This window comes from Etheostoma spectabile, chromosome 2 (assembly GCF_008692095.1).
Source record: "Etheostoma spectabile isolate EspeVRDwgs_2016 chromosome 2, UIUC_Espe_1.0, whole genome shotgun sequence".
In the NCBI taxonomy this organism is placed as follows: Eukaryota; Metazoa; Chordata; class Actinopteri; order Perciformes; family Percidae; genus Etheostoma; species Etheostoma spectabile.
Genome location: NC_045734.1, coordinates 9,625,308 through 9,647,793, shown reverse-complemented (window position 1 = coordinate 9,647,793; position 22,486 = coordinate 9,625,308). Strand labels below are relative to the sequence as shown.

At 39.9% G+C, this 22,486-nt stretch overlaps 1 protein-coding gene and 2 long non-coding RNA genes across 14 annotated transcripts in view; 1 reads left to right on the top strand and 2 right to left on the bottom strand.

The window, feature by feature from the left end:
* gab1 (GRB2-associated binding protein 1) overlaps window positions 1-22,486 on the bottom strand; it is a 53,725-nt gene that overhangs the window by 20,888 nt on the left and 10,351 nt on the right. The window contains exon 1 of one of the 12 annotated variants that reach the window (XM_032542879.1): window positions 19,811-20,020. The exons of 9 other annotated variants lie outside the window; for them this stretch is intronic. The gene's annotated coding sequence lies outside the window, so the exon portion shown is untranslated. Of the gene's footprint in view, window positions 1-2,559; window positions 2,817-8,096; window positions 8,274-19,810; window positions 20,021-22,486 lie in introns of those variants that run through there. 2 more of the 12 variants (XM_032542862.1, XM_032542871.1) reach the window with 2 other exon arrangements.
* LOC116706218 (uncharacterized) overlaps window positions 17,649-22,486 on the bottom strand; it is a 12,971-nt gene continuing 8,133 nt past the window's right edge. The window contains exon 3 of the long non-coding RNA XR_004336175.1: window positions 17,649-18,136. This is a non-coding gene — a long non-coding RNA (uncharacterized LOC116706218). The remainder of the gene's footprint in view (window positions 18,137-22,486) is intronic.
* LOC116706226 (uncharacterized) overlaps window positions 18,158-22,486 on the top strand; it is a 23,613-nt gene continuing 19,284 nt past the window's right edge. Inside the window, exon 1 of the long non-coding RNA XR_004336178.1 lies at window positions 18,158-18,281. This is a non-coding gene — a long non-coding RNA (uncharacterized LOC116706226). The remainder of the gene's footprint in view (window positions 18,282-22,486) is intronic.

The following is a 22,486-nucleotide window of genomic DNA, read 5'->3' as shown; positions in this document are numbered from 1 at the left end:
TACGCTTAGAGAGGAGAGGCTTACCCCCTTGGTTCTGTAAACTGTTTTTAGCGTCTTTAGCACCGGAGTCAAGTGCTGACTGGGCTGGCTGCTAGTTGGCTGAGGGCTGACTGTGGATGTGTCCCTGGGGCTGTTGTCAGCTCTCATCCTGACTGAAGCATTGCAGTGCCGGGAGACTGAGGCAGAAGACAGGGATGTGCTAGCTACCATTAGATTAGTTGTCTAACTATACAGTTGACGTTACTGATGAATTTGTAGGCTAGCCCAGAGTTGTGAACCATGGTCAAAACAATCATATTAAAAATAACTGAACGTGTTGAACGATGTCGTAATATTTATGTTGCCCACCAAGAATTAGCTAACGTTATAGACCAAGCATTAGCAATAGCTACTTGCTTGTCAACAAGCACCTTTACAGTAGGCACCAAAGCATTTTTCCTCTTTGGCCCCTCTACAGGTTGGAAGCAGGATTGTCCATTACTGTTATCATTACCATGTCTTTAAGACATCACAATATTGCACTAAGTCCAATTGCACAACAGGTTTTTCTACATATTTATCATTACTAGTTAAGCAGTTGCACATTTTCTATTCCCAACTTGTATATATTTCAAATATTTGTTCTTGTATTTTATCCTATTATTATTACTATTATTATTATTATATTATGTATGTATGTATGTATGTATGTATGCATCCTAGTTTTTCATTTATATTTATATTCTGTGTTGTGTGACTGTTATGTTGCTGCTGTAACACTATAATGTCCCATTTAGTTGGGATCAATATCTATCTATCTATCTATCTATCTATCTATCTATCATTCTTATGTCTCATTCGAACAGTGGTTAAGGAACAACTGAAACAATTTTGGAAACATTATTTTAAGGTACAAAAGAATCTTTGGTGTTGGATTGATCAATATTGAAATCAATCAATAATTAAGGTCCATGTGGTATAACTGTGTTGCAAAGTGGGATGTAATCAATGACAAAACGATGCCATGTGGCAGAAAAAAGTTGTATTATGTTTACTGATTATAACTCTCCCCCAGTCATTATCATAGAGAGTACTACAAAGAAAAGATAAATATAGCAAGCAAAAACAAAGACAAGACAAAAGATAAATATATAAAATGAACTGTCCTAAAAAAATACCTATAAAAGATGTAATAGGCCAAAATTAGTACATCAAGGAAATAATTAAAAAATATATCAGAAGAGAGGCTGTTTCAACAGATGTTCACTCCTGGAGCAGGACAGTCAAAATGTTTTCATCTCATAATATTTGAGAAAAAGTTCTAAACTATTGAAACTGACAAAAAAAGGTTTTAAGATGAAAATCAAATTGTGAATCCACAGATGACGGGATACTAAGGGTCAATCAAAGTTAGAAGAAGTGGTCTGTGATTCAAAGTGGAGCAGCCCTGAAGAGAATCTGGAGCCACTGTTTCTGCACTGCCATTAGCATGGTTACAGACAGTAGTAGTTCTAGGATGACAGGCTGTGTGGTAGCTTGAGCATCTCTCCTCCATCTGTGGACATTCACACAGCTTTCCTCTTGCCCAATTATGCAAACTCGCACTGTTTTATACCACAAAAGATGACCCAAAGTAAAAAACATAACACAATTCTTTACTTCCCTGATGAACAGGCCAACACATCTGCATACAAGTAGAGAGCCACTCTCACCTGATGCAGGCGGTGTGTTTTTTTAACACGCATCCAGATGCTTACACTTATATGCACAAAACATCAGGAAAATGGAAGAAATCAGATTAAGGCAGGAAGTCAGAGAACACATTTACATGCAGCGCAATAACCCAGTTACTGTAAAATCCATGTTTACATGCAGCTGGTCAGTAATTAGATTTATCCTCCACCTCCCACCCTATTTTTGAACCAATGTGGGCAGATTTTAAGTGTATTAGTGATATGCACTGTAGCCTGAAGTGGTTTTTTTTTTTTGCAAGAGCATTAGGACCGACAGTAGAGTGGGAGAACAGGCGCTTTTAGTGAGGCAACACAGTTTTTTCCTAATGTGCGAATGGGTCTGAATGTAAAAATGTACAGTACAGCTGAGGAAACAGACTTACAGACACTCATTTGTTTCAGTATTTGTTTCACTTTGGTTTACTTTTGTTGGATATAAGGAGTAATCATCTTGCCTTTAAATCCCTCTGAATTGCTTTAACTATGAGAACATGTCATGCATGCACACTCTTTTGCCAGACTTGTTGGAAACCTGCTCATGTGGCCAAAAAATTACGGTTCTCTAGCAGGAACCTAAATATGGATCACTGAGAATAAATGTGGTGAAGAAAACATTGACTGCACCAATTTCCACCTTATTTTGCAACAAACTGAAACTTATGCCAACAGGATGATTCTAAGTCTAAGTCTACACGTCTCTTGAAGTATGTGTAAAGGCACTGAATATCAAAATGACAGAACTCAAACCACACCGGAGTACTTTGAACCCAATGCCACAAACACACACTGGAACAATATGACCAGATGACCTTTGCCAAATAGTAAGCAGTTGTCCACCATTACATACCTCCTGTCAGGGCTCATCAAGGACATGATGAGGCATCTAGTCCTGGTTTTTGTTTTGTATATTCCATTATGGCCAGTGTTCAATCAATGGTTAATTCCCAACTGGTCCAAGCCAAATTGCAGTACATTTATTACTGCAGGATATATCCATTCTAGTCTTCCTTAAAACACCAACACATTCTGAACCACTCAGCTCAGTCAACAATCACAGAGCCCGCTTCAGCTTGTAGGAGTCTAGTGTTCACTGCCCCAGGGTTGGGAATGGGACGGCATGGGACGATACTGGACTGGGATGGTGGGGGCTCCCCTAGCATGGCAGCTGTCCTCCCCGACCCCTCTCTATCCCCCTCCCCCCATTTTTCTCCAAGCGTCCCAGTGTCTTCTCAAAGGGTAAGATGCAGGGAGACACAGGAAGACACCCTCTACTCGCCCACCCAGGGCCTACAGCCTATGGGGCCCAGACAGAGGGGGCATTGAGGGCTGGACTAAGAAGATGACGGGGGAAGAAAGGGTGGGAGGGTAGAGGGGAGATGCCAACTGAGTAGAGTCACGCTGATGTCAGAGGCCTTCTGACCCAACATCACTGGAGCATGACAAAGGTGGGGGAGAGAAGTAGGTAAAGTGCTTAAGGGGGAAGAAATATGCAAAAATAGACACTAATGTGGTTTCTAAGAGAAAATAACGGAGAAAGAAGAAGATGGAAAAGAGAGACAGTCTGCTTCATCCAGCACCGACCTCTGCATCTTCAAGGGCTGGACACAATATTATGAACCACAGTGAAATCTAATGCAATCCAATACAAAAACCCTAGAAGACAGGGGTTTTTGTTAAACATGTTATCACTGTTAAGCTTCTGTTACTTCTACTCAATTCTAAAAATGCTCACTTACAGGGCAGTCACCGGCTAGTAATAAGAGGACATCTCATCTTATTCAGCCTAAGTTGGTTGGCCAGAATGACACTTTGGGTCATTCAAGCTTTCACAATTAATAGGCACAAACAAAAACATCTATTTGTTTTTTTATTACAATCCAGAAGGCCAAGACCATGTCAGGAGCATTGGGCAATTAAACAGGGATGTACCAACAGTCTTTAAGGTTTACTCCAAAATGACACTGTCAATCTGGCTAATGGAAAACAAAAAGTTGAAAGGCCAAACCAGCGGTCTCATCATCATTTATTCAAACACAGTAAGAGTACAAGAAATAAGTACCTTCCAAATGTCTCTGAAAATAAATAAACATTTTGGGAAATTGTGAGACAAGGTCTGTCTCCACAGCCCGCAAGCCAGTCAAGAATTAGTCCTGCAACCCCTTGGAAAACGACCATTTGGTGCCAGTTGTTGAGGTATCAATCTAATATCTAAGCCACAGCAAGAAAAACTGGTGTAGTGAAGATGTGAGTGATAATAAGTGTTGAACTATTCCTGTTAGACACTGACTGGCATCAATAGAGACATTATTGTCAAAGCTATCTGTCTATTCTTAGAAAAATCTCATCTAATACAGCTCCTTGGCTCCTTTAAGTATCTTTTTCTGTTGCTAGTTATAAAGAATGAAATGAGCCATTGCATTTAGACTTCAGAAAAGTCTTACTTGTCTTGGCACCGTGTTATGCCAAAATCCAGAGTAGGACAGAAATGAATAAGACAATATGGCACCACTGCATGTTAATTTAAGACATGGAAAGACTCCTGAAGTAAGACATGAACCAAAAGACAGTGGAATTGCTAAAAAAAATAGGTGTGTGGCCCAATCAGTTGACTATAACAAGAGTTTGATCTACTCTATTAGTCTAACTTTGTGAAACTAGTTGCTGGTGAACCATCCTGCCAACACCACTCAAGCTCCACCAGCTCCAGTTTTACTGCGCTTAAAAGGCTAATTGTGCTTCATGGTTTAGCTAGAGATAGAACGCAACATAAAAGCCTTTAAGTGCACTAATTGCTAATGCTAATGTACTGCCATTACAGCCTGTTAAACTACATACTTAAACTCATCCCTACATACCTCTAATGGTACTGAGACAGTCCTGTGGGTTACTATATTTCTGCAGCAGCAGCAGTTGGGACATTACACAAGCCTGTCTCTTTAGTACATCGACAGGTGTGTCCAGTTTCTTTGACAATGCTGCTGTACAATATGTGAAACGTGTCACTTGAATTTCAACTGGTTCATGTATGCCAGTCTGTGCTGTTTAATAAAACATCATGCACAACAAATGCAATGGGCCAAAGACAACTGTAGGACATTTAAGAGGCTACTAAATAGATTGCCAACGCTTCATTATAAGCATTGTACTCTCAGACTTACTTTCACTGTGAAACAGCTAATTGAAAGTTTAAAATTTACTGCAAAATATTTACTTAAAACTCAATGTTCTTGCAAGAAAAACCAAAACTGATTTGCAAGTGGAATCAGCAACACAAGGCACTGAAACAAAATTACATGCATTATTCATCTCTACATTCAGTAGATCAGTGTTTTGATAGCATTAGCTGCTATTTCTCCAGTTCAGCCATTAGGTGATAGCATGAGCTTAGCTCACAGACTCTGGGTGCATAGTTAGCACATAGCAGCATGCGAGTAGCCGGGCCATCTGTCCCGTCTAAGTGAGCTGTGGGTAAATGACCTGCACCCCAGCTGCACTGACTCATCCTGACTAGGACAGCTTCTCTGCTTGTTCCTTGAGAAAGAAAAAAAAAACAGTGCAAGGGATAGAGCGTGGGAGAGATGAGGTGCAGGGTAAAGACTAAAGAAGGTCTAGATTTGGGTGATGACAGATCAAATTACTATGTGGTATTTTTAATCTGACAGAAATCACAACAATGCTACATTTTACAGCCACAACCAAACCAAACCACCTTTTACAGTCATTTGATAGAACATAAATCAAAAATCTTTCTTGCACTGGCTTTATGCTCACACAGTCACAGTCTATCTCCAAGCAGGAAATTAAACATACAACAGTAGCCAGTATCAGTATTTATCTGAGCACTCTTCAGGATAGTCTCATTAGATGGAATAAGGAGCCTTAGAGCAAGGTGAGGAAAATGTAAGTCAGGTGCTGTGATGTTTATGTGGAAAAAATACACATCAAATCAATTACTTTGTGCTATTTCAGAGGGCATTTGATTCTTAACTGATTGGTTGCTATGGTTTAAGTCCACAATGTTGAAATGGCTTCAGTTGTAATTATTTAGACAGGTCATGTACCTGAACAATTGAAATTTTCTTCAATTTTCAAGAGTCAACTTGACTTGACTTGGAAATGTTTCATAACTAAAGATTAGTCGGTAAGAACTTACAATACTGTACGGCACTGTAGACAGTTTTTAAAACAACGCTGCTGTGTTTATTTTATTTTCATGTTCGTCTGCAAGAAAAATACTTATCGGGATTCACTGTGTTGCTAAAATGTTAGCAAGAGGGGATATTATAGCGTGGCTCAGGTACTGTTACTTCATATCATATGCTGAAATCCTGCATCCTCCAAGACCGCAAATCTTTTGCTATAAACCTGCCAAATGCTTTAGTTATGGACTGGATTGCCATGTCTGAATCTGCATGAAGAGGCTCTTTAAATACTGTGAGGAAAATGAGTTGCTCTTTCCTATCCAACTCTCTCCTTCTTGTGCTGTCAACGGGCAAACTTGCGTGATGTCTCCTAACAAATAGCATGTCTCCTAAAATGCGCCATCATATCGCAGTAAGTATTGTTGCTACCATAAATAACACTAAAATGCTCCCATACAGCAGACGGAGATTGACTGACAGCAGCTCACAGCACCTCCTCCGTGCAAACTATGGTTTCACTAGATTCTCAGACAATAAATACTTGCCCCAAACCGTGACTAGAGGACCGAATTGACGCAACTTTTTTTGGCAACAGTTTCCACAGCAATTGTAGCCTCGTATCAAATTCACCCTATCTTTCCCTTTGTGCTGTCAAATGGAGGCAGTCATGTGTCATGTTTAGGTTCGGGGGAGACAAAAATTAAGGAATGAGAAAAATACCTGAACATTACATAGTTGCATTTGCTGACGCAGAAAAGAAACAAATCCACAACATATTTCTATGACACTGCAATCGGACACAAATGCCGTAAACAAATGCGCATGCAGTGCTTCACTAAGCCTCCCTTTCAGGACCCCAGGACTATGCTGAACAAGGCTGTTCTAAGAGAGGAGTGTCAAGAGCGTCAGAGGTTTTGGCGCTCACAGCTTTGGTGACGAGGTCTGCAGAAGGAGAAGGAGGGAAGGGACAAAAGCTTCTCTATGTTTAGTGCCGCAACTTGTATAAATCAGTCTTTGTTAGCAAGACATGACTGGGATTCTTGCTAAACGGCTATTTTTACATCCTTGAGCACCAGAGAGGGCAGTTAACGTACAAGTAAGAGTGCATGGCCTTTGGGTAAGTGAGGCTGTTTGGCCGACGTCATCAGCCCTCCGCCTGCTGGAAGGAGAGGGGACTTCCACGAAAGATGTGCATGCCTGAGGTCCAGCATCTTGGAGAGTGGTTAATAGTCAGCCAACTCTACCACCAGCCTCTGACCTCAAAGTAAACACTCTTGATGGAGTCTTCTAAGAAAAACCCAATGCATTGCTCTACCTGACATGATCATCCAAAGCAGTTGGGGTAGTGCAATATTTTATTCACAATGAATTAAGTGAAGCACTATCTAGCTAAGACCACCTTAACAAACACGCTGATCCATATGCACATAAACCTAGAACAAATTCCAGATGACTTCATGTTTATATGTGACTGACATCTAAAGTTGGTGCACACAGTGGTACTTGACTGGAGGATAAATGTCAATAACATATCTTGGTGTTATCAATAACTATTTATTTATATACCAATAAAGACAAGCATCCTGCATGCAGCTGGGATGGTTGGGGAGAAAAAACAATTTAGCAAGAGATTCTATCCAAACATCTGTATTCCTTTAATTATTGCAATATGTCCGCAAATGAAAAGTTGCAGCTTAGACAAGCTATAAACAACAATGAAGAGTTTGACATCTCAATATCATTATGTATGTATGTATGTATGTATACTGTACTGTTTATTCTTGGTGCATAACAGCCACACGATTAATTTCACTAAACTAAACCCAGGTAGTGTAAATTGCAATTCAGTTCATATCCTACTAACACCTATACTATTATTATAGTATTTGTTTCATATATTTTTTTTTAATTTTTATTCTAATGTTAATTTATAATTCAGGCTTTAAACCAGGTTTGGTGAACTACTAAGCACTTTGCCCTGATCTCACAGCATAGGTGCTATGGGATTATTCCTACATGTATGTAAGAAAAATGTTGGATAGAGAGAATCAAACATGGATTTCCAGGGAAAGGGTTATAAGTTCTTGCATGGCCAACCTTTTAGCCCAAACACTTACTGCCATCACCAAGACTGAGACAGCACGCCCAGAGGTTCAACATGATAAAAATTATTTCCCCAAATGTTTACAGATTATCCACAGCTGGTTTTTCAAAGAACTTAAGTGAAAAACAGTGACCCTACCTTGCAAGCTGTATATCCCCAGGAGCCGTTTTCATGCTGTGCATTGTAGTATTTATGTTACGGAAAGTCAATAAGTGAGTGCTGCGTGTTGTTGTTGTTGTTTTGCACCTTCTGACTTTATCATGTGCTGCAGTGTGTGTGAGGGTCTGTAGTTTGTGACCTCTCCCTCCTCTGACTTCCTGTTCTATGTAATCAGGTTGTCACAGACCCTCTTAACTGCCACTGCTAAATCAGAGGGGGGCAGGACAAGGGCAGCCTGGGGGGGTGTGCATTCAGTTTACAAAAAATGAAGTGAGTGTGCCCTTTCAACAAATAGCTATTTATTTAACTAATAAAGTCATTACATTTTTGTAATCCAATCCAGCTCTTAATCTTTATAACTTTGGCCACAATTATAATAACTTATTATTAAATTGTAAAACCACTGGGATGCTGTGACCCTGCCTGACTCAGCGTTTAGACTGAAGGGCAATGAGCAACCTGAGAGATCACACAACCAAATGAAACATTACCAAACGCTTGGAAGTGAAAATGAAGGTCAAATCTGTAGAGCATATGACAACCTAGACCGGCGATTATTGTGGCGAGGTAAACATGAATAGACTACCTGGACTGTCCAACTGCCTTTCTCCTTAAATGACATTGATTTATAATGTCATACATTGATTTCTGTGTTACGCTATAACTGACATCCTGTTTCAAAAGGACAATCATCACATTAAGGAAGTAAAGACAGAGTTTCATGGGGGCTTTAAAGCCTGTCTTGTCTCGCCACTCACGTTGCATGTCCTAATGGTTCTAGCAATGCAGCTCTGTCTCCAGATCACAATTACTAATCAAAGGTCTGTGTGGAGCTCATAATTATAGACAAAACAATTTCCTTGTATTTGTCTTTCTAGTGTTGCATATGAAGACTCCATCCTCTTCCCTGGATCGGAGCTTTCGTCTGCTTCCTGTAGAGACTTTATGATTCGGTTTCCCATCTGCACTCTCCATAAAAAAGGTCAGAGATGCCACAGCATACAGCTTCCTCTACATGCCTGCTTCACACAAGCTCTCCCTTGGCAGCCTACTGACCCCAGACACTTCAAACTAATGCAAAGATAGCTGGTCAGAGGTCTTCAAAGCCAAGAGATAAGAAGGGCTTTCAGCTTAAAACCCAGATTTCCATCCAACATTGAGGCACTCATTTGCAATCCAGTCCTGGGCACTTTGTATTCTATCTTAACATAAACTATTTGAAACATTTCAGTAACAATGTTGTCATGGTGTTCTGTAATAACAAAGTACACGCTCTTCAGCACAAAGACAAGTGACGTTGCCTGGTAGCCCTAAGCAAGCCAAGTCATGCATGAGAGATTTGCAGACTGCACCTTACCGCATAAACAGAAGTAGTTTTAACTACTTTTTAACCCTGACCACAGCGGTCTTAAGCTCTCAACAAAAAAAGGTGTAGATGGGCAATTATTTAGTAAAAATCAATGAAGCAAATCAGCCATAATTACATTGTGTACACCAAATTTTGAATCAAATTTACATTTAATTTACCGATAATGCTTTAGCACACCAGGGGCAACAGCAATATAATGTAAAGGTTTACTGTCCTGTATCAGAATCAGAATCAGAAATACTTTATTGATCCCCGAAGGGAAACTCTGTGTTGTCTTTGCCCAATCTTATCATCGAGTAGAAATACAAGAAATAAAGAAATATAAGGAATTGGATACGTACGGTATTTACTAAAGGAATGTTATATACATTATTTACATAATTCACATAATAAGGATTTGGAATGGTGAAAAGTTAAATTATAATAATAATAATAATAATTGTGGTATTTGAGATTGCACACATGTCAGGCCAGTGTTATTGCACAAAACAGATAATACAGACAATATTGTCAAGTTTCAACCTCTCTAAGTGTGTGTGTGTCAGACACTTAGAGGGAGGAGTTAAAAAGTTTGATGGCCACAGGCAGGAATGACTTCCTGTGGCGCTCTGTAGTGCATTTTGGGAGAATGAGTCTGTCACTGAAAGTGCTCCTGTGATTGAGCAACAAGCCATGGAGTGGGTGCGAGACATTGTCCAAGATGGCATGTAGTTTGGACAGCATCCTCCTATCTGACACCCCCGACAGAGTACGGTTATAATGTGTCCAGGAGAACTATTGACAAAAAACGATTGCCCAAATAAACAATTTTTTCACTTCCTTGCACCGATAATAGGATTTAGGCCGGAGACTGCAGAGGAAATACAAAAAGATAGAGTAAGAACAAGCTAAAAATAGGACCACCCAGGCAAAACAGATTGAAGTAACAGCAACTAGCTAAGGTGTGACTGTCCTATTGAACCCTTACATGTCCATTTGACAAACACCCACAGCCTAAATTGTAAACTCCCTACTGGTTCTGTACTTATCCATTAGGAACTGTGTCCACCTCCTAGCACTGCTCCCATGTGAGAGTCAACCCTCTTCATTTCTCTCCTCTCCAACAGAAAACAATAACAAATCTTTGTTAAACTGAAACATCACATCCTTGCTTTGTGTGCATGCGCCCCGTCTTCCCACACAGGTCAGATACACAACAGTGAGAATATAAAGTCTCAATTCTTCCAGAAGAACCAAAGATCACAATCCAGAATTCCTAAGAAACTAGACATCCATTTTTAATGCACTGCAAATGACTAACCTTGTAATAACACACCGAGGCCTCATACACTGTATGTGCTCCTATATGTATGTGTTTTATGTTTTGTCTAAATTATCACCAGAGGACTAAATGAGGAGTAACAACAACACACATTTAACTAACTTTTTTAACTTCCTCATTCTGTGGCTACACAGCGTGCCAGTGTACAGCTTGGAATTTTTTGTAAACTAAACTGGTTTCTAATTTATCTACTTGGATCATCTACTTGAATCATATGGAAAAATAGGGGTGACACCATGGACAAAATTAATATAGCGATTAGTATAGCAATCATTCTCAACATTAACTGATAAAAGATGGTAAGAGGTGAAACTTTAACTGGCTTTTTAGTAGTGTTTTACAACATTTCATAAACATTAAAATCTTATGCTGCAACAGATTGTGAAAAAATTCAACGTAACATTCATCTAGACACGGCAGTTGTGGACAACGTCAGATTTTCCTCAAGATACAATTATATGAAACAATAATGAATAATATAATATTGTAATATTCTACAACCAGATTGTAAGTAACCCTGTTTACTCTCTGACACAGATTCAGCAATGGGAGTCAGCGTCAGCCTCTGTACAGGCTACAAGTAAGACTCATAATTAAAAACACAGCCGTTGTTTTATGCAGCTGGGCATATGCTACGGGGGTAACACTTGTGCATACCTACTTTGCTAGAAATAAACTGGCGAACTGACATGTGCTGTGTAATGTAAAGACAGTATACATGAGCGCCTGTTTTTGTGTGCAATGAAAATAGCCCAGTTAACGCCCAGTTCTGTTAACACTATTCAATATTACCAAATGCTTTAAAGTCAGAAAGCAAGAGCAACCTATCTAAACACCAACATTAAGCAGCTGTGTCTACACAAGTAGCCCCTCCTGAGGGTGCAAGCTACATTAGCATGCTTGTATCCTATATGCATGCTAATCAACAGTGTATTGATCCATAAGGACCACCTATGATCAAAACAAGCCAGTTCTCTCCCTTCATCATCTATACACAATCCCCTCTCACCCTCAATTTGCTACCCCACAGTCGCTCCTCTTTCATGTGCAGCTGTGAAATTCTCATCCAGCCAGGCGCCATCTGACCCCAGCCCCAACAATCTACGGTAACTGTCCAAAGAACACAGACCTTGGTAGTCATACTGCTATCTTTGCAAACAGCGCACACAAAGACCAAATTTCTCATGAAAGACTGTCTGACAGGCAAACAGGTGTTTTTAATTTCTGGGCTTTCACAGATGGCCTAATAACAAGACAATGTCAGGATTTTTAAAACGAACGTCAAAAAACTAAATATTCTGGCTGAGAAACTTCTACACTGAGGCACATTCTGGAATATTTAACCAGGTTTAAAACACAAAACATTTACAAGAAATATCTGCAGAGGCAATGGAAATGCTTACCGGAGCTTTTAACACCAGGTGTTATAGTCTCTGAGGCTTTGTTGGAGAGGTGTTTTCATCAACCAATTCTATGGTCCTTTGTACCTATTCCATGAAGCCCAGGACCACGGCAACGCTGTTACTCCAATGTCTTGGATAGGCAAATGTGTAATTGCTGCCGATGCTTTACTAACTCTTCCTCGTAGGGCGGGGACAGGAACTCAGTCAAGTAATCATTCCATATCATTCATTAGAGTATCCACAAGACAGAGGGAGGGAAAGACCAAGAGAGAGGAGTGAGAGAGAGGGAGAAGGTGGGAAAGATGTAGCAGATGAGAGCAAGAAGGACTGATCCGTAGTTCTGCATTGTGGCTGAGTGCGCTGGGTCTTGTTTATTTACATTACATGTTAGAAAAAAACGACATAATTCAATACTTGTATCAACTTTATTTCAGACCCAGGGGGACCCATATCACAATAAAAACATACACAAACACAAAAATATAAAATACATTTTCTACCAACCAAATTTGACCATTTGCCACCTCCCATAGCAATAAGCCCCCAGGAAGACAAAAACCCAGCTACCCCCTGGCCTCACTACACGGCTCTCAGACAGGTTAGGCTCAGACCGTGCTCACAGGGTAAAGCATTAACTTGCAGGGAGAAGGTTTAAACATTAACACAACCTCACATCATGAATGGCGCTTTGTGAATCACAGAAAAGGAGAGAAAAAACACATACACGGCAAAATAACATCCCTTAGTGGAAGTTTCCACTTTGTTAGCGCTTTTTTATCTTCCTGGTCATCTGTTCCCAACACACACTGTGGGCAAAAAGATTTCCTGTTTTGCCTCCTTTTGTCACTGTGGTTGTGTTTGGGGGTCGGTCGGGAGCTAACTTTAGACCCTCTTCCAAATTAACATTTACCTAATGCTGCAACAGCTATGTGTCATAAGTCAAGTCGAGAAAACAAGGATTGGATTCAGACCCCAAAACAAGGTAACTTGACAGCGATAGTCTGTCTTTCTAAAAGAACTGAACTCTCTAAACACTCTCTAGACACTGTATCCTGTGTGCTACCCATTTGTCATAATAATTTGTAGGAAAACAGCAAGCATTTGGGTAAAACAAAACTGCAGGACTGAATGTCTTCTTTTGTAATATTTGTACTTGTTTTAATGATAACAAAAGCGACAGAGTGGAGCTAATTATGTAGCACTCAAATTGCTGTATAAAAGCCGTAGACATGCTGGTAAAGGGCTGTCTTGGATGTCTTTACAAGAAATAATAAATATCAACATACTGTGAGGTGCAGGAGCATAACAACAAGCAATCAAATACATCAACAACAACACAGCACTGAGCCTGCCGCTAACCATAAAAATAAGGCGACACCTGATAGCAGAACAAAGGTTTGGAGAGAAGACAAAGTTTTTATGCTTAGAGAATGAACTTTGGTCACTCTCTTGGGTTGCTGTGGCCTCAAGATCTCTTATTCAAATGCAATATTGCAAACAAAGTCAAAGTTCTCCTCACGTAAGAGCTGTCACTGGCGCAGTCATGGTCGTCATTTCATTGCATAGGCAATGCTCTCACTTATCTATAGAATTTAATCGATTGTCATATTTTGACACTTAGGGCCACACATACACTGCATGGGAACCATTTGGTTTAAGGCTGTTATTTTATGATTGCATTTTTCTATGACTAACGGATTCATCGCACAGTAAAACTAAATCAAAGTGCAGCTATCGATGCTCTTGACCACACTATGCCCCAGACACCAACCACCGTTATGGCGTTCAGGTTATGCAAGAGTCATCAAATTTCCACCCACTTCCTGTCTTCCATTTTTTGGTGTGCTATCAATCGCCTCAAACAAAATCAAATCAAAACAAATGTCCGTACTAATGTTGAAGAATAATTGTTTGATAGTTAAGTCTGTCTCCAACTTTCTGCTGAGAGAAACAAGCTCACAATATTTGTGAAACGCTGACAACAACAACATTCAAAAGATCAAAAGAAAAACCAAATCATTAATGACGAGCTCACCAGTTACTGAAATGCAATTTGTGGCTCTTTACCTGGTTCTGTAGAGTCCAAGCTTTGCATGGATAAAAATTGAGTCTGGCCACTTTCTTGCCTACCCTGCTGACTTCCCTCCCCTCCTCATTACTCCGTAAAGTCTGCAACACCCTGCTCCAATAACCCCTGACCCGCAGGAAGTAGACACAATGGACTGAAAATAACACACCACCTCCCCTGGCAACAACTGCCCACCCCAACCCCCGTTACACACCGCTTCTACACTACAGTACACCTACAATACGCTGGCCCAAGATAGGTGGGTAGAACCAAAAATATCAGCCACTATTCAACAAGCTGTGCTCACATACTACAAAGTGCACTTTCACACTTTGAGTGGCCATTGTGGCTTCTGATTCACTCCTTCCTGCACATGCACAAGTCAGGTCCATCTTTATTGTAATGAATATGGACCTTCCGAGATATTTTTATATTTAATATTTCATTTTCAGAACCTGCAGTGGCTCAGACTTGTAGCTCTCAGAGAAGCGGAGGGTTTCACATTACAGCAGGCTGTGGGTTGAGGGGCACACTCATGACGGTTCTACTGCTTCCTGTAGGGGCACCATTGCATGGTGAGATGGATGACTTCTCCATAATCAGGCCTGAAAAGCATCTGTAGTGGGTGAGTGTGTGGGTGTATATGTGTGAGTGTTTGGATTATTTGTTAAATTAGGCCATGTTCAAGTGTATTTTTCTAAATAAGCATTGCACACCAATGATGCAATTGAAAGTGTAGTTTATATATTTTAAGGCTTTTTGATTGATTACAATTCATGTGATTAAAAAGCTGGGTAGTAGGCAAGTATTTTGTTTATACTGTGTTAGTCCACTCTGTGTGTCTCACCCAATCCTTATCCATGCAGTGAGCAGCAGCAGTCTAATCCAATCAGTCCAATGAAAATTATTCCAAATCAAATTTAGTGGCCAGTGAGAGGTTGCCTTAGACATTATCTGATTAGCCTCTCTCTTGCTGGAGTCCATCCACTAGAAAATGGATTGAGATGCCATACACAGAGATAAGGAAATGGACTCTGATAAGCACTTCTGTGTTGCCATTGGTGTTGCATTCAAAACAATGGCACCTGGTTACTTACATAGTGATTAAACAAGACTCAAGTACAATTTAGCTTCCTATTTTTTTCAGTCACTAACTATTTTTTGAAGAAAAAACTTCAACCATGTTTGGTGTCCTGTTCTACAAGCTAAGTTGTTGAGCATGCCTAGGCATGTTAAGTTCACACCAAACACACCTCCTTTTTTGAGCCAGTCCCTTGAAACTGGTACACACCTCCACTCTCTGTTGTCACATTCAGATGATACTGCTTCACTTTCAGTTGAAAGGGAATGTGCATGGTGTGAACACATACCTCAGCAATTGTGTGCTGCTGCATGAGTGTTCATGCGCTTCCCGCACAGTGATTCACATTTAGTGAAGAATGTGTGAAATCCATCGTACACATTCATTTAAGCCTACAATACAGGCAGCAAAAGGCAACAATGCAAAATATTTTTCCAACTCAGCTATTACGCAAACAGTCCTAAAAACAATGTCAGCATTTCTAAACACGTTCCTGTCTTTTCAGCTGTGGGTTGGCTTCTGTGGGTGTGCGCTTGCATGCCTGGAGATTTTTTCTAACAGCTTGCACTCATTTGCACTCAACTCACCTGCACGTACCATCTCTTGCACACACAGCATCTCTCAAAAGGTTTAATTTTCTAACCTTTTCCGGGTCTAAACCATTGTGTTATTCAACCAATTCTGTAATGCTTAGTGAGCACATTTATACATGCATTCTAAGTTTTACGGCCATCTAATGCATGTACTGCAGGTTTTGAAACCACTGTTTTAAGGATCTATCTACTTAAAAATGAAATGAGCTCTTTGACCGACCACAATTCCCAATCCAAAAACTCTTCACCACAGCATCCTTCTGTTTTTATATCAGAAAACACAAAACCACACAAAACTTTGGCCATCATAATGTTTAAAAAAAGATTTGGGTGAGGACGCCGCTAAAAGTATAAAAAATAAATAAGTAAATAAAAAACTAATACACAGGCACTTTATTTGTATGTTCTTAGCCATTTCCTCATATTTTCTCAGCTAATAGTAAGACAAAGTAACAGACTACAGTGTCACAGCAGCAGTTTCCTCTTTGAGTCACTCTAATGAATTACAGTATATTGCTCCATCCACAGCAGGATAAATGCTTCTGGCGTATATAATATACTAAATCTGCCAAACAGCTAAAAAAGGTAGACATGCTGTGAGAGCTTGGTATCGTCATTCATTGTACTGTGATTTCTGCTGAAGCACCACTTTAATCATATATGTCTATCTGCAGAAATGGTAGCAAATGAGCAACCCACCATTAAACAAAACTAAAAATGGTTTTAAATTTGTACACATCACTCAAACAAAGCTGGTTCTCATAAAAAAGATCCCACTAAGAAAACACCCAATGGTGTTGAAAAGCACGAACTACAGTAGACAGAGAGCTATGTGAACCCAAAGCTTCAATATTCAACTTAACCCAAGGGTTCAATGACACAAAGAAAGACTACGTAATCTTAAAAAAGGATTAATCAGTGTAACCTGATGAATTGTAATCTGCTGAACAGAGTGGTTTATTTCACCTCCTTGAAAGACATGGTTTGGTTTTGCTCCCAAAATGTTCCAGTTCTGTACATGAGGTATTGTTATTCTGACTGGCCTTTAAATCGTATTGTTATGGGACGAAAAGACTCTGTGTAAACCCTGTTATTGATAAGAAGTGCAAATATGTACTGCAATACTATACAAATCAGAATCAAAAAGGGCATCTTCATGACAAAAATAAAATTGTAGCCAGCGCGCGAAAAAGATCACAAAAGCACAAATTATTGTCTGGCATCATTTGCTTTATTACTAAAAGCTCAATTGTGTCATTTTTTGAGTTGATTCTTAGCAAAAACCTCTTTGTTCTTTCACAACTATGAAATATGCTCATTCATGTGTAATTACTTCCACCAACTAATCAAAGCATTTTCATAAGCGTAGAATCTGCCATTCAGAATGCATGGCAGAAAACATAGAAGCGACTTGCTTCTATGTTTTCTGCCATGTTTTACACTCAGTGGGAGTGTGAAAAATGCCAGGGAGGGGGAGAAGATTACTCAGCGACTGCCGGCAGATTTTGAAGCCGGTTGCAGCTGGAGCATCACGCCTATTCTTTAGGACATGTAACGTAGTTGCCAAGGAAGTTCAAAAGATAATTAGAAAAACGACAATGCGACAGGCAAAGCAACCAGACCAAGGTTGATATTGGAGTGGCTTTCCAAGATGGAAAGAGCAAGGATTTTCTGGACGCTGAAGTTGCCTGTTTTCTTCTCTAAAGGTAATTCTGCCTATTTGAGTAAATTCTGCTAACTATAGCATGGTTATGCATAACACTAGAACGACGTCTAGGATACTTTTCCTCGCATCAATGACGAAAAAGGATTGTCTACCTCGTAACATAAACATAATCATATGTGTCGTGATTTCCCTCGCAGACAACTCACGTCATGCAGTTGTAACACAGACCAGCTACAGCTAGAACAGCTGCTTGTAAACGATGGCGATACTAAAAGCTAATTTCTGTTTCATTGACACTGTTCATACTGCTCAGAGACATATATTAAAAACAAAGACCTGCGTTGCTTCTCTCCTATGCTGTAAACATTGCCTTACACTATTAATCTTGTACAATATACAGAATAACGATAGCACAGATACTTTACTAACATTTGCTTGCATATGTTTGGGAACCTGATAGCTGATGTTAGCAATGAAATGGTACCAAAATACCAAAACTATTATTACACTGGAAGGAACTCCCACGGACGGTAATTTTGCGTTGGGCCACTGTAGGAGTTCAAATGCGCTCGGAATGGGAGGGGCTACAAAGTAATATTCAGTTGGTTGTTATATACAATTTCACCGCAAGATGGAAGGAATTCTTACACAATGTAGCTTTAAGTGTCTTTCTCGCTTTCTTGTAATTCATAGCTATTGCTCCTCCAGTGTGGTGAAAATGCATTTACATTGGCTTGTGGTGGCATGGGTGAAATCCAGGTCACCAATCAATACCTATTACCCTACAGACTAGGAAACAACATTAAGCTTGGCACGTGGAGAAACGAAGGTTGTGCATCCATTATGTGCATTGTGCTTAAACCCTCAGGTCCACTTAATTGTTAATTTGTAAACTTGTCAATAAATGTACCTGTTTTTTCTTGCTTACTCCAGAGAAAGATAAAAAGGATATTCCTGTCACACATGCATGAAAATGACAAAATAACTAATCTTAAGGATTTCCTGGTAAAATGACATCAGCTGCTTATAAAGATACAAGTATCTGACTGTCTTAATGTTAAACTGCTGCTCTAATAAAGAAACATACTGACTGAAACTCAGTGTTACTTTTTACTTTGGCTCCTTTATATAACTAATGGGAATCTTTGCTGATGATGATTCCCAGACTCAAATGTGTGTTTCAATTACCCTTGTTCATACAGTGCCCTATTCAATCTGCATACTCTGCAGGCAGTTTGTGAGTGCAGATGGCAGCCCACTCTCAGCCATGAGAACCAAAGCTGTACTAGAGATAAAGACTGGCTCATCTGACTGCAGGATATGTTACTCCCCAAAACACAAGTTTATCACATTCCCACAGCATCTCCTTGGTCTTTCAGTTTTAATATTGCTTTTTCCAGATAAGCAGGAGGTCAAAATTCTCTCTCTCTCTCTCTCTCTCTCTCGCTCTCTCTTATCTAAGGCCCTTGCTCTTGAGTCACATGCACATGTCAAAGCAGCATCGTTAGAATTCAACACATTCTTTTGGCGTGGCAGACTTGGTTCACATGATCGCGGTGTTCCTTGACCGCAGACGAGAGGGCCTTAAACAATTCTCCTTTCAGCCGCTCTTGGCCTGTACACAGTCAAACACTGCAGTCCAGCCAAGGAACTCCAGCTCAGAAAAAAAAACTATCCCAGTAGAACAGAGACTGTGGCAATATATATACACCAAATCACATGCAAAAAATAAGAACTAGCCAAGACACACAAGGTTTGGGATGTCTGAGACATGAAATATTCAATACAAAAGCAGATTTTTATAATTACAGTTTCACTACTGAGCAGCTAGTGCAATCTGGACTATTTAGTAACTTATCATCACAGATGTAAAGGATGCTATTATTGATGAAGCAAAATTGTTCCTTAAATCTTTGCTAAATTAGAAATGTGCCTGTTACAACGAACACCTGTAACTAAACCTGCTGATCACAAAAGGCTTATGTTAGAAATTCTCTTTGCAACTTCACACAATCTTGGGAAAAAATATTAATAACAAATCCCAACATTTCCTTCAATTATGAATTTTGTCATTTATATTTTTGCTTCTATACATTATGACCTAACCAAAAAAACAAGTAAATTTGGTATATTATAATATTAGATATATTCAACAATATTTAATTGTAAGTTAAATAATACAAATTACCAACCTTGAACTCTGCTAGTAGTTGGTTATCCAAATGCCTTGGGCATTAGCTGAGACAAAAATGGTCAAGGTATTCCACAGGTTTCTAAGACACCACCAGCAATAAGCATAAAAAGTAGAGCAGAGTGCCAGGGAAAGTTCAGACAAATGCCAAGAAAGTAGGTGGACATGGGGAGGAGGTCCTCCACACTCTCACCTTCCAATCAGGCTGGAAACGAATACTCTCTGAGAGCAGGGGTCTGCTGCATCTCTGTCTCTCACATTGCATGTGTGTGTGTGTGTGTGTGTGTGTGTGTGTGTGTGTGTGTGTGTGTGTGTGTGTGTGTGTGTGTTTGTGTGTGTGTACAAGTTTAACCACGTCCTCTGGCTTAAGGCCAGGCCAAAGATATCGGGCAGCACCATAGTAACTAATGCAATCAGGGACAGTGGCCACAACAGGACCAGTAGTAAATAGCAAAAAGCAATCAATCTTCCTCTGTCCGTTTTGGTTTCTACTGAGGATTCCTACTCTAAAGTACAAAAAGAGTTTAAAAAAACTAAATGATATGTTTGACAAACAAAAAGAAATTAAAGGCAATTAGATACAGACAGCATCTTTTTTTAGTGAGGACCTGTCTGAGTCACAGTAACTTGGGAAATTACACAGGCCAGTAGCAATATTTCACATCTGGTCTCCAGGCTGACACCCCAACACCTGCCCCCCTTTCTAACTAAGCCTGTGCTCAGGCCGGGACAAACGTGCACACATATTGGTGCACACACAGCACAAAGCAAGGGAAGAGGGGCAAAAACTACCATGACAGCAGTGGGCTATATTAAGGGGCTGCAGACACAGCGGCTGGGGTCAGATCACACAGCACCACATAACTAGAGTGCCAGCTGCATGTGTGTATGTGACAGGTGAACCGTTGGAGTTAAATGTGAACAGATACTGTCGCACATTTTTCTACCTTCAAACGCTTCCCTCAAACCTGATCATGCAAATCATCCAACATTTTAAAACACTAAACTTCTCTAAGGTATACAAGGGGAATCCAACAACGGTTCCCTGGGAAAGTTGCTTTTACATTTTCTGTATGACCTTTATGGGAATCATTTGGTGTCCTGCATCTTGCATCACAACTAGTAGTTTTGACACAGTGGAAGTTTTTTTTTTGTTGACATCTCACATTTGTAGAAAAAACTAAATTCCCATCTAAAACGTAGACTACCCTACAAAGAGGAAGTTTTTTAAAGACGTAGGTCACAAGGCATCTGGCAGCAATAGCTTCTATTTGTCAGACTAACTTAATCATAACCTCCATATTAGCCAACATTTTTGTTCCAGTCCACGACTCGGAGCCCTGAAGCAATTTTACACGGATAACATTGAGTCAAAACGTAACTTGTGATGTGATGAGTATCACTGCTGTTGTAAAATTCCTAACAATCCATTAAGGCTTTACAGATTCATGTAATTTTAGAGCTGAAGAGAGTAGTCAATTGAACATGTAGTCAATCAACAGGATCAACAACTATTTTGATAATCAATTGGATGTTCAAGTCACTCAGTGGCAAAAATTAATTGGCTACAGCTTCTGTTTTGATTCCAGATAAATAAATACAGTTCGCTTACAAACGAGACAACTAAAGTTGTCAACTCTGGGAAACTGTGATTGACTATTTCTTTTTAACATAAATCAAACAATTAATGGATTAATAGAGATTAAAATGATGATGATCAGATCAGAAGAATCAGTTGCATCCCAGGTCTCCTATGTTATACTCCCATATCCAGCTTACTTAGTAATAGTAACCTCTATTTATTTATTTATTTCTGTTATTTTCTATACTTTTGTGTATTTATTCCTGATGTTTCTGTTGTAGTGCTGCAACAACTGAATATCCCTGCCGGGATTTAATAAACATGGATCTTACCTTAACCCAGCTTCATGAGACACACTACATTAGTAACAGTAATTGCCTATTTTTTTATCTCCAAGTTAAACTTCTTCTCCGAGTCTTCTTATAGGCAAAACGTTGCAAGTTCATATTAGCATGCAATGTATCTAATGTCTCTTTAAAACTAGTTGAGGGAGAGGCTGTAAAAAAGTACAAACAGGTCAACCTCCATCCAAACAAGACATTTAGAGCTAATTCCATCAAGCAAGGTGTGTTAAATCATTTGTGACCATGTACGTATCCCTGGAGACTCTGACAAAGAGGGGATGGTGGTCTCCTTTTACAGTGAGTTTAGAGGGCCTCCTGTTGGTGAGGAGCAGGCTTTCACAGTGAGCCAACTAGTCACCCAGCTCAGTTCTCATGAGTCCTTGCTGAAACCCATCAAGCATCACACATCCACATCAGCTCCTGCTTAATAGATGTGTGTAGACCTCTATAGTGACAATAAAGCCTAATATTAAAGGTCCCATGACATTGGATGCTTTTATATTGGCCTTAGTGGTCCCCTAATGCCATATCTGAAGTCTCTTTCCCAAAATTCAGCCTTGGTGAGAATTACAGCCACTAGAGCCAGTCCCACAAGTCTGTAGCTTTTGAGGAGGAGAGAGGGGGGGCAAGGTGGAGGCTGGGGGTGTGGCCTTGACCAACTGCCACTTTGCTTGCCTATGAACTCATAAGGGGCAAGATTCCAGATCGCTGGAGCTTTCATTTTATCAAAGACAGAGCAGGATACCCAGGG